The sequence below is a fragment of the Macaca nemestrina genome, chromosome 1, assembly GCF_043159975.1.
Source record: "Macaca nemestrina isolate mMacNem1 chromosome 1, mMacNem.hap1, whole genome shotgun sequence".
Classification (NCBI taxonomy): Eukaryota; Metazoa; Chordata; class Mammalia; order Primates; family Cercopithecidae; genus Macaca; species Macaca nemestrina.
Genome location: NC_092125.1, coordinates 221161389 through 221170501, shown reverse-complemented (window position 1 = coordinate 221170501; position 9113 = coordinate 221161389).

Genomic DNA, 9113 nt, shown 5'->3' with positions numbered 1-9113 from the left:
AGGCTGGTCTCAAACTCCTGACCTGAAGTGATCTGCCCGCCTCAGCCTCTCAAAGTGCTGGTATTACAGGCGTGAGCCACTGCACCCAGCCGGTATTTTCTGTCTTACATAACATGTTCCAGAAAGAAAGGTAAATATGGAAAGCTGTCTAATTCATTTCATAAGAGAGCTATAACCTGTATTTTAAAAGTGAATAAGGATATTAGAAGGAAAGTAAATTTAAAACTTACTTGGAAAAAGTTTTCTTTTTTTTTTTTTTTTTTTTTTTTTGAGACAGAGTTCCACTTTGTCACCCAGGCTGGAGTGCAGTGCCATGATCTTGACTCACTGCAACCTCGGCCTCCAGGATTCGAGCCATTCTCCTGTCTCAGCCTCCCAAGTAGCTGGGATTACAGGCACATGCCACCACACCCAGCTACTTGCTGTACTTTTAGTAGAGGCGGAGTTTCTCCCTGTTGGCCAGGCTAGTCTCCAACTCCTGACCTCAGGTGATCCACCAGCCTCGGCCTCCGTAAGTGCGGGGATTGTAGGCATGAGCTACCGCGCCTGACCAGCAAAAGTTCTTAATAAAATATCAGCCAGCTAAATGCAACGGTCATTAGAAAGTCATATATAGGCCGGGCGCGGTGGCTCAAGCCTGTAATCCCAGCACTTTGGGAGGCCGAGACGGGCGGATCACGAGGTCAGGAGATCGAGACCATCCTGGCTAACACGGTGAAACCCCGTCTCTACTAAAAAAATACAAAAAACTAGCCGGGCGAGGTGGCGGGTGCCTGTAGTCCCAGCTACTCGGGAGGCTGAGGCAGGAGAATGGCGTGAACCCGGGAGGCGGAGCTTGCAGTGAGCTGAGATCCGGCCACTGCACTCCAGCCTGGGCGACAGAGCGAGACTCCGTCTCAAAAAAAAAAAAAAAAAAAAAAAAGAAAGTCATATATAATGGCCATTCTGGGAATGCCAATCACAAAAAAATCTAAGTGTAATTCACCACACTGGCAAACTAAAAGGGGGAAAAGCAAGGTTCCTAAAAAATGCAGAAATGCAGAAAAATCAAATTAAATTTATAACAACGTATTTTGGAAAATGAAATGTGGTATGTTAAAAAACTTGCATTAAATATCAGATGTAATGGATAAACATTAGCTTCCTTCCTAGTGAGAGATGAAAGAAGGTAAAACCCTCAGCAACTTAGGATTTAGAGGCACGTAGATATTTTGGTCAGTAGTAAAGACTCCAGATCCAGACTGATTAATTTAGGTTCAAAACTGGCTCAGTGGCCAATGGCTGTGTGATCTCCAACTTTCATAACCTTTCTGTGTCTTAGCTCACTCACCCATAAAATGGGATAATCGCAATATTGACTTCACAGAGTGCTATGAGTTAATTTACTTAAGTTCTTCAAGCTGGATTTCACATAGGGCAAGCAATAATATTTTTATTGTTATTATATTTGAAAAATGTATTAGTTTAAAACTTAGGTAAGAAACCAAGGTCTATAGTTAAGGTGATTACAAGCCTTCATACACCCTGTTGTTCTGAAAATCTTAATTATAACAAGGCTGGGTGAGGTGGCTCATGCCCATAATCCCAGCACTTTGGGAGGCCAAGGTGGGCAGATCATCTGAGGTCAGGAGTTCGAGACCAGCCTGGCCAACATGGCGAAACACCATCTGTACTAAAAATACAAGAAGTAACCAGGCATGGTGGCAGGCACCTGTAATCCCAGGTACTTGAGAGGCTAAGACAGGAGAATCATTTGAACCCGGGAGCTGGAGGTTGCAGTGAGTGGAGATCGCACCATTGCACTCCAGCAGCCTGATGACAGAGCGAGACTCCATCTCCATAATAATAATAATAATAATAATAATAATAATAACAGCATGTCCGTTCACTCTCCAAAGTGTCCAGTACTGGACAATTAATTGTGAGGCCCTCTTCTGTAGCACCATACACTATAGCATATATGTAATTAAAATAAATACACATAAAAAACACAAGTATATATTCTATACACTTTCCATATATTTATATTCTGTGAGGTCACATGCAAATTGAAGGCTAGGTCAAAGAGTGGTATGGCTACCTATGGAAAGGAGAGTGGAAGTGAATCACAGTAACAAAAGGACATAGATATAGATATACATATGAATAGATAGACATACACACATATAGCTGCAAGAAAGGGGGTTGCCATGGACCAGTGAGTCATGTAAAAAGGCTACAATTCTTGTGATTGTGTGTCCATTTGCAGGATGGGTTATAGCTTCCTTTTTTAGAAAGGCTGATGCCACAGTCATAGCAAATAAATGATTATATTTATTTTCTCTCTCTCTCTCTCTTTTTTTTTTTTTTAATAAATGAGTATAAAATGTGTTTCCTTTCTCAGGCATCTCTGGAGAAATCTCCAATGGTAGGAGAACTCAGTTTACTAGGCAGGTTATCACACAGATAAGGTTTTACAGATCCAATGGCCCTACCATTAACTTCATTATCCTTGGTATTCTACAAAGGTTGAGTGAACAAATGGCATCTTGAAACTAGGCCGGGCGCGGTGGCTCAAGCCTGTAATCCCAGCACTTTGGGAGGCCGAGACGGGCGGATCACGAGGTCAGGAGATCGAGACCATCCTGGCTAACACAGTGAAACCCCGTCTCTACTAAAAATACAAAAAAAAACTTAGCCGGGCGAGGTGGCAGGTGCCTGTAGTCCCAGCTACTCGGGAGGCTGAGGCAGGAGAATGGCGTGAACCCGGGAGGCGGAGCTTGCAGTGAGCTGAGATCCGGCCACTGCACTCCAGCCTGGGTGACAGAGCGAGACTCCGTCTCAAAAAAAAAAAAAAAAAAAAAAAAAGAAACTAAAATTAGCTAAACTAACAAAGAAGACTGGATTACTAATTTTTTGTTTGTTTGTTTTGTTTTTTTGTTTTTTGTGGTTTTTTTGTTGTTTGTTTGTTTGTTAAAGACAGAGTCTCTCTTGCCCAGACAGCAGTACAGTGCTGCTATCTCGGCTCACTGAAAACTCTGCCTCCTGGGTTCAAGTGATTCTCATGCCTCAGCCTTCCAAGTAGCTGAGATTACAAGTGCCTGCCGCCACGCCCAGGTAATTTTTGTATTTTTAGTAGAAACAGGGTTTCACCATGTTGGCCAGGATGGTCAACTCCTGGTCTCAAGTGATCTGCCAGCCTCAGCCTCCCAAAGTGCTGTGATTACAGGTGTGAACCACCACGCCCAGCAAGATTGGATTACTTTAATCAAAAGTTTTACCACTGCTGTGGGAAAACACAGATCCCTTATAAGTTATTTTTTTCACCAACTACTATCAGAAGCACTGATAATAAAGTATTTACTGGAGAACCTATGCCTTTGATAATAGAACTTCCGGTATCCTCTGCACTTTTTAGCTCTGATCGTGTAACTAGAGGATCAGCTTGAGTGGATTAACCATCGCTTAAGTTGTTATGGATGATGACACAGAGCCCAAGTCGTTTAGCCATGTCCGATGGGAAAAAGGTTTAACTCCTTAACTGTTAACACAGCCTGGCAGACTGTATGAATTGGCATCACCTGAAAGCAGCGGGAAAGGTCATTCGAGCTTACTCCACCATCCCCAGATTGGGGAGACAGGTTTGGACCTTGTCTCCAATCTCCTTGTCAGTTAATTATTTTATTTTGTTTTATTTTACTTTATTTTATTTTATTTTATTTTATCTTATTTTTTGAGACAGAGTTTCACTCTTATTGACCAGGCTGGAGTACAAGGGTGCGATCTCACCTCCCTGCCACCTCTGCCTCCTGGGTTCAAGTGATTCGCCTGCCCAGCCCCCCCAGTAGCTGGGATTACAGACATGTGCCACTACACCCAGCTAATGTCGTGTTTTTAGTAGAGATGGGGTTTCTCCATGTTGGTCAGGCTGGTCTTGAACTCCTGACCTCAGGTGATACACCAACCTCGACCTCCCAAAGTGCTGGGATCACAGGCATGAGCCATCGCGCCCGGCCTTTTTTTTTTCTCCCTCTCACCCAGGCTGAAGTGCAGTGGTGTGATCTTGGCTTGATTCAAGTGATTCTCCCACCTCAGCCTCCTGAGTAACTGCGATTACAGGCGCACGCCACCACGCTTGGCTCATTTTTGTATTTTTAGTACAGAGGAGGTTTCACTATATTAGTCAGGCTGGTCTGAAACTCCTGACCTCATGATCCACCCATCTAGCCCTCCCAAAGTGCTGGGATTATAGGCGTGGGCCACCACACCTGCCCCGGTTAACTCTTAATGAATTTTTTTTTTTTTTTCCCTACATGGAGTCTTGCTTTGTCACCCAGGCTGTAGTGCAGTGGCGCAATCTCAGTCCACTGCAACCTCTGCCCCCGGGTTCAAGCAATTCTCCTACCTCAGCCTCCCAAATAGCTGTGACTATAGGTGCCCGACACCATGCCCAGCTAATTTTTGTATTTTTAGTAGAGACGGGCTTTCACCATATTGGCCAGGCTGGTCTCTGACTCCTGACCCTATGATCCACCTGCCTCAGCCTCCCAAAGTGCTGGAATTACAGGTGTGGGCCACCACACCCAGCCCAATTTTTGTATTATTAGTGCAGTTGGGGTTTCATCACGTTGGCCAGGCTGATCTCAAACTTCTGACCTTGTGATCCACCTGACTCGGCCTCCCAGTGTGCTGGGATTATAGGCATGAGCCACTGCTCCCGGCCTAAACTTTTTTCCCTTTCTCAAAAGATGGTGTCATTGTATTGGCTTCTATGCACTTAGGAGAGTGAGCCCATCGTTCAGTAACAATATGACTCAGTACTGCAAGATCTTGATGCAGTAATTTCAAAGACTGTTTCCAGTAAGTGAAGGAGGCTTTCAGTGATGCTTAATTAAATGACTTGGCACTGAGAAGAAGCTATAGACGCAAATGGGTGGCCTATGACTATTATTGACTTCATTACTGGTACTTTATCTGTATGCATAGAAAGCATTAGCATCACTGGGTCTAATCTAGGTAGTGTCCCAGACTCCCCCTAGAATCAAACTCTTCGGTTTCACACATTATGGAGATTGAAATGCTGTAGGTATTGACATAGACATAGAATCTGAACATGACCGTGTTACCCTCTGCCATATAATCAGAGACATTACTGAAACTAGACATTGGCTTATTGGGAACTAGAAGCAAATAGAATGCCTGTATAGCTCTACTATATGAAATAAATAATAGTTTCATTTATTGGATGCATCAATACTCAGGGCATGTTTGGAGAGGAACCTATTGATTCTTTTTTTTTTTTTCTTGGGACGGAGTCTCACTCTGTTGCACAGACTAAAGTGCAGTGGCCAATCTTGGCTCACAGCAACCTCAGCCTCCCGGGTTCAAGCAATTCTCCTGCCTCAGCCTCCTGAGTAGCTGGGATTAAAGGAGCACACCACCACACCCAGCTAATTTTTGTATTTTTAGTAGAGACGGGGTTTCACCATGTTGGCCAGTATGGTCTCCATCTCCCGACCTCATGATCTACCCACCTTGGCCTCCTAAAGTGCTGGGATTACAGGCATGAGCCACCGTGCCCGGCCCCTATTCATTCTTCAGTGGAGATGGCATGTGAGGATTACTTTATAAAGTTCACAGAAATATTTTTTCTTCCCACCCCAATCCAAACCATTACCATGCAACCTGGTGTCAATGGAAGTTGAGGCTGTTGAGACAGAAATAATTAATAAATCTTTATTGGAAGCTAAATGTGAGGATCGACCTGAAAGACACACATTGACAAAGTGGGTGTGTCCCAAAATCTGTTACAAGTTGGAATGCTTTTGTGAGAAAGGTTAAAAGATGGGAATGGGACTCCTCCTATCAGTGTTTTGTTTGGTTTTTGTTTCATTGACCTGGCAAGGTTCAAATAGAGTTGTTTTTTGAATTTGTCTTTTCCATCGGAAGGTATAATACAGAGGCTACAATCATTGGCTTTAGATGACAACACAACAGGCTAAAACATTTTCCTTGCAAGACAACCAGCAAACCTTCATGATCAGAATCAAATCAATGTCCTCCTCACTGTCTGTAGGTGAAGTTTTCATCAGTACTTGAAGAGTTTGAGGCACTCATGAACTCACGATCAGATTCTTTACTCAGGGACAGGATGTAAGCCAATCCTAAGACCTTCCACAGGTGGTTAATTTGGAAGCCTGCCCAGTGTGACCTGCAGGTTTTCACTGGCAATATGCAGGTGCAGGTATGACAAAGAATAACCATAACCTTCATATCACCCCCAGCTGGTGCGGAATGGGATCCTTTTGACCCTTTCTCTAAAGAAACCAAGTTACTCATCTTGTGTGGTGACAAAATATATGGTCTGCTTAACAGAGAAAGAGACTCTGTAAAAATAAATAAATAAATAAATAAAAATATTTTTACTATGAAATGAGAAAAGCAATGGGAATAAATGTGACATTATCCAAGGAGGTAAAGGAAGACAAAGGTTTTGAAAGGAAAAATAAGGAGGATTACATACATTGTTTTGAAAGACTCATCCGTGGTCATAAGGATCAAAACCAAAGGGGTATCAGTGCAATGTTGGATAAATTCCTCCTCCACTACCTCAATAACTCCCAACATGTTTACCAAGTCTTCGTTCTCTCCCAGGATCCCATTAAAACACCCAGCTCAACCCTGCCCAGCCTCCACCCTAACTTCTCTTTGAAATTTTGACATGATTTTATTACAGGACTATCAGGTTCCTATGCCTTCTGCACAGTAACTGACCAATATTCTGAGACAGCAGGGTTTGCAGCAGAGAGTTTAACGATCACAGGGTGGCTGAATGAGAAGCTGGGAGGAGATCCTCAAATTCATCTCCCCAAGGAGTACTCAGGGTTTTCAGGGGATCATGGATAGCAAGGGGCTGGAAAGTTGGTATATTTTGGTGGCAGTAAGAGGTATGAAGTCATCAGGATGTCAAAACTGCAGTCTTTGGTGAGTTGGTGCCTTGCAGGGCCCTTCAGATCAGCTGGCATCAGTAGTTTCACTGATGTGCAGAACCCGAAAGAATATGTCAAATGAAAAAGTTAATGTTTTACAATGTTTAAATTGTTGTCTGGAGGGCGGTTAAGGGGAATTGTAATCTAAGGTCTACATGATTTTGGGACAGCAGGCTGCCAGCAACCATGAGGAAGCAGGTCAGAGAGCAAGCTGACCTCGTGATGAATGCTGAATGCGCTGCAAGCTTGGTTTATTTTGGTTTCTCCCCCTCCCTTCTTCTTTGATTAAATTTATAAAGTTGGGCCGGGCGCGGTGGCTCAAGCCTGTAATCCCAGCACTTTGGGAGGCCGAGGCGGGTGGATCACGAGGTCAGGAGATCGAGACTATCCTGGCTAACATGGTGAAACCCCGTCTCTACTAAAAGTACAAAAAACTAACCGGGCGTGGTGGCGGGCGCCTGTAGTCTCAGCTACTTGGGAGGCTGAGGCGGGAGAATGGCGTGAACCCGGGAGGCGGAGCTTGCAGTGAGCTGAGATCACGCCACTGCACTCCAGCCTGGGAGACACAGCGAGACTCCGTCTCAAAAAAATAAATAAATAAATAAATAAATTTATAAAGTTGATAGGTGTGGTTTCAATTTCTTCCAGAGAAGCCTTAACCTGAGCCCTGAGACCACTCACACCCTGAGTGGCACCTCTCTTCCACCAGCACAAGTAAATAAACTGCTACCTTAGGTGATATAAAACCCACAAGACCATTCGATATATGGTGGGTTTTTTTTTTTCTGATTTTGTAGGGACGACTCCTCTGCTTTTATAAAGCTATTTTAACTATAAGTCATTTTTATAATTTTGATGTGGCCAAAGACTCCTGACAACACTACTTTCAGATTTTATTTTTTCTGTCTAATGCCCAGAACAGATCAAACCCTTCCCTGCCTCCAACTCACGACTATGCAGGACACATATTAGTAAAATTCCATCAGAGTTTGTGGAGTTCATGAATGAATGAATTTTTTTTTCAACAGTCTCCCTCTGTCACCTAGACTGGAGCACAATGATACAATCTTGGCTCCCTGCAACCATTGCCTCTTAGGTTCAAGCAATTCTCCTGCCTCAGCTTCCTGAGTAGCTGGATTACAGGCACCCACCATCATTCCCGGCTAATTTTTGTATTTTTGAAGAGATGGGGTTTCACCATGTTGGCATGGTTGATCTTGAACACCTGACCTCAGGTGATCCACGCAACTTTTCCTCCCAAAGTGCTGGGATTACAGGCATGAGCTACCTTGCCCAGCCTTGAATGAATGAATTCTTGACTTCCACCTTATCCCTAACACTGTCAATTTCATGATTCATGAATTTAGTATGGATATCTGATATGAATGGATATCTGACACAATCCATTAATCTGAAGAGAGCCAAAAACAGAATCAGGATTAACTGGGTGGAGCTTCAGAAATCCAATCAGATATCACTTATTGATTGGAAGCTAGCAGTGGATAAGCGGAGAGGCGTGGGTAGGAGTTGTGATTAGAAAGGTCAATAAAAGCTTCTGAAGACCCACAGGAGAGACCCAAAGTCTTCAAGCCTGGAGTTACTGCTTGGTTCTTCCTGAGGTCTGAGCACCCTGCAAACTCAGTCCGCATCTGGTAAGTCCCTAATTTCTGTAAGGACACTCCCATCTGACCTACAGTCAGCCCGTCTGGGATGGTGACAGTGCAGCCTAAGACGGCATAGAGTTATATCCTGTTTTGTTTGTTTTTTTTCTCATATGAACAATTTGAAGGTTTGAACTTTTCCCTCTAAATGCAGTTTTGTCTTTATTTCAAAAAATCGGATTGTGCTTTGGTTTATGTCATTTCATAATTCTTGATGGGAGCAGTGACTCATGCCTGTAACCCCAACACTTTGGGAGGCCAAAGTGGGAGGATCATTTGAGCCCAGGGGTTTGAGACCAACCTGGGAAACATGGCAAAAATGCATCTCTACCAAATATTCCTCTTTTGAGAGGGGGATGGAGTCTCACTCTGTTGCCAAGGCTGGAGTGCAGTGGCATGATCTCGATTCACTGCAACCTCCGCCTCCCAGGCTCAAGCAATTCTCATGCCTCAGTCTCCTGAGTAGCTGATATTACATCCATTT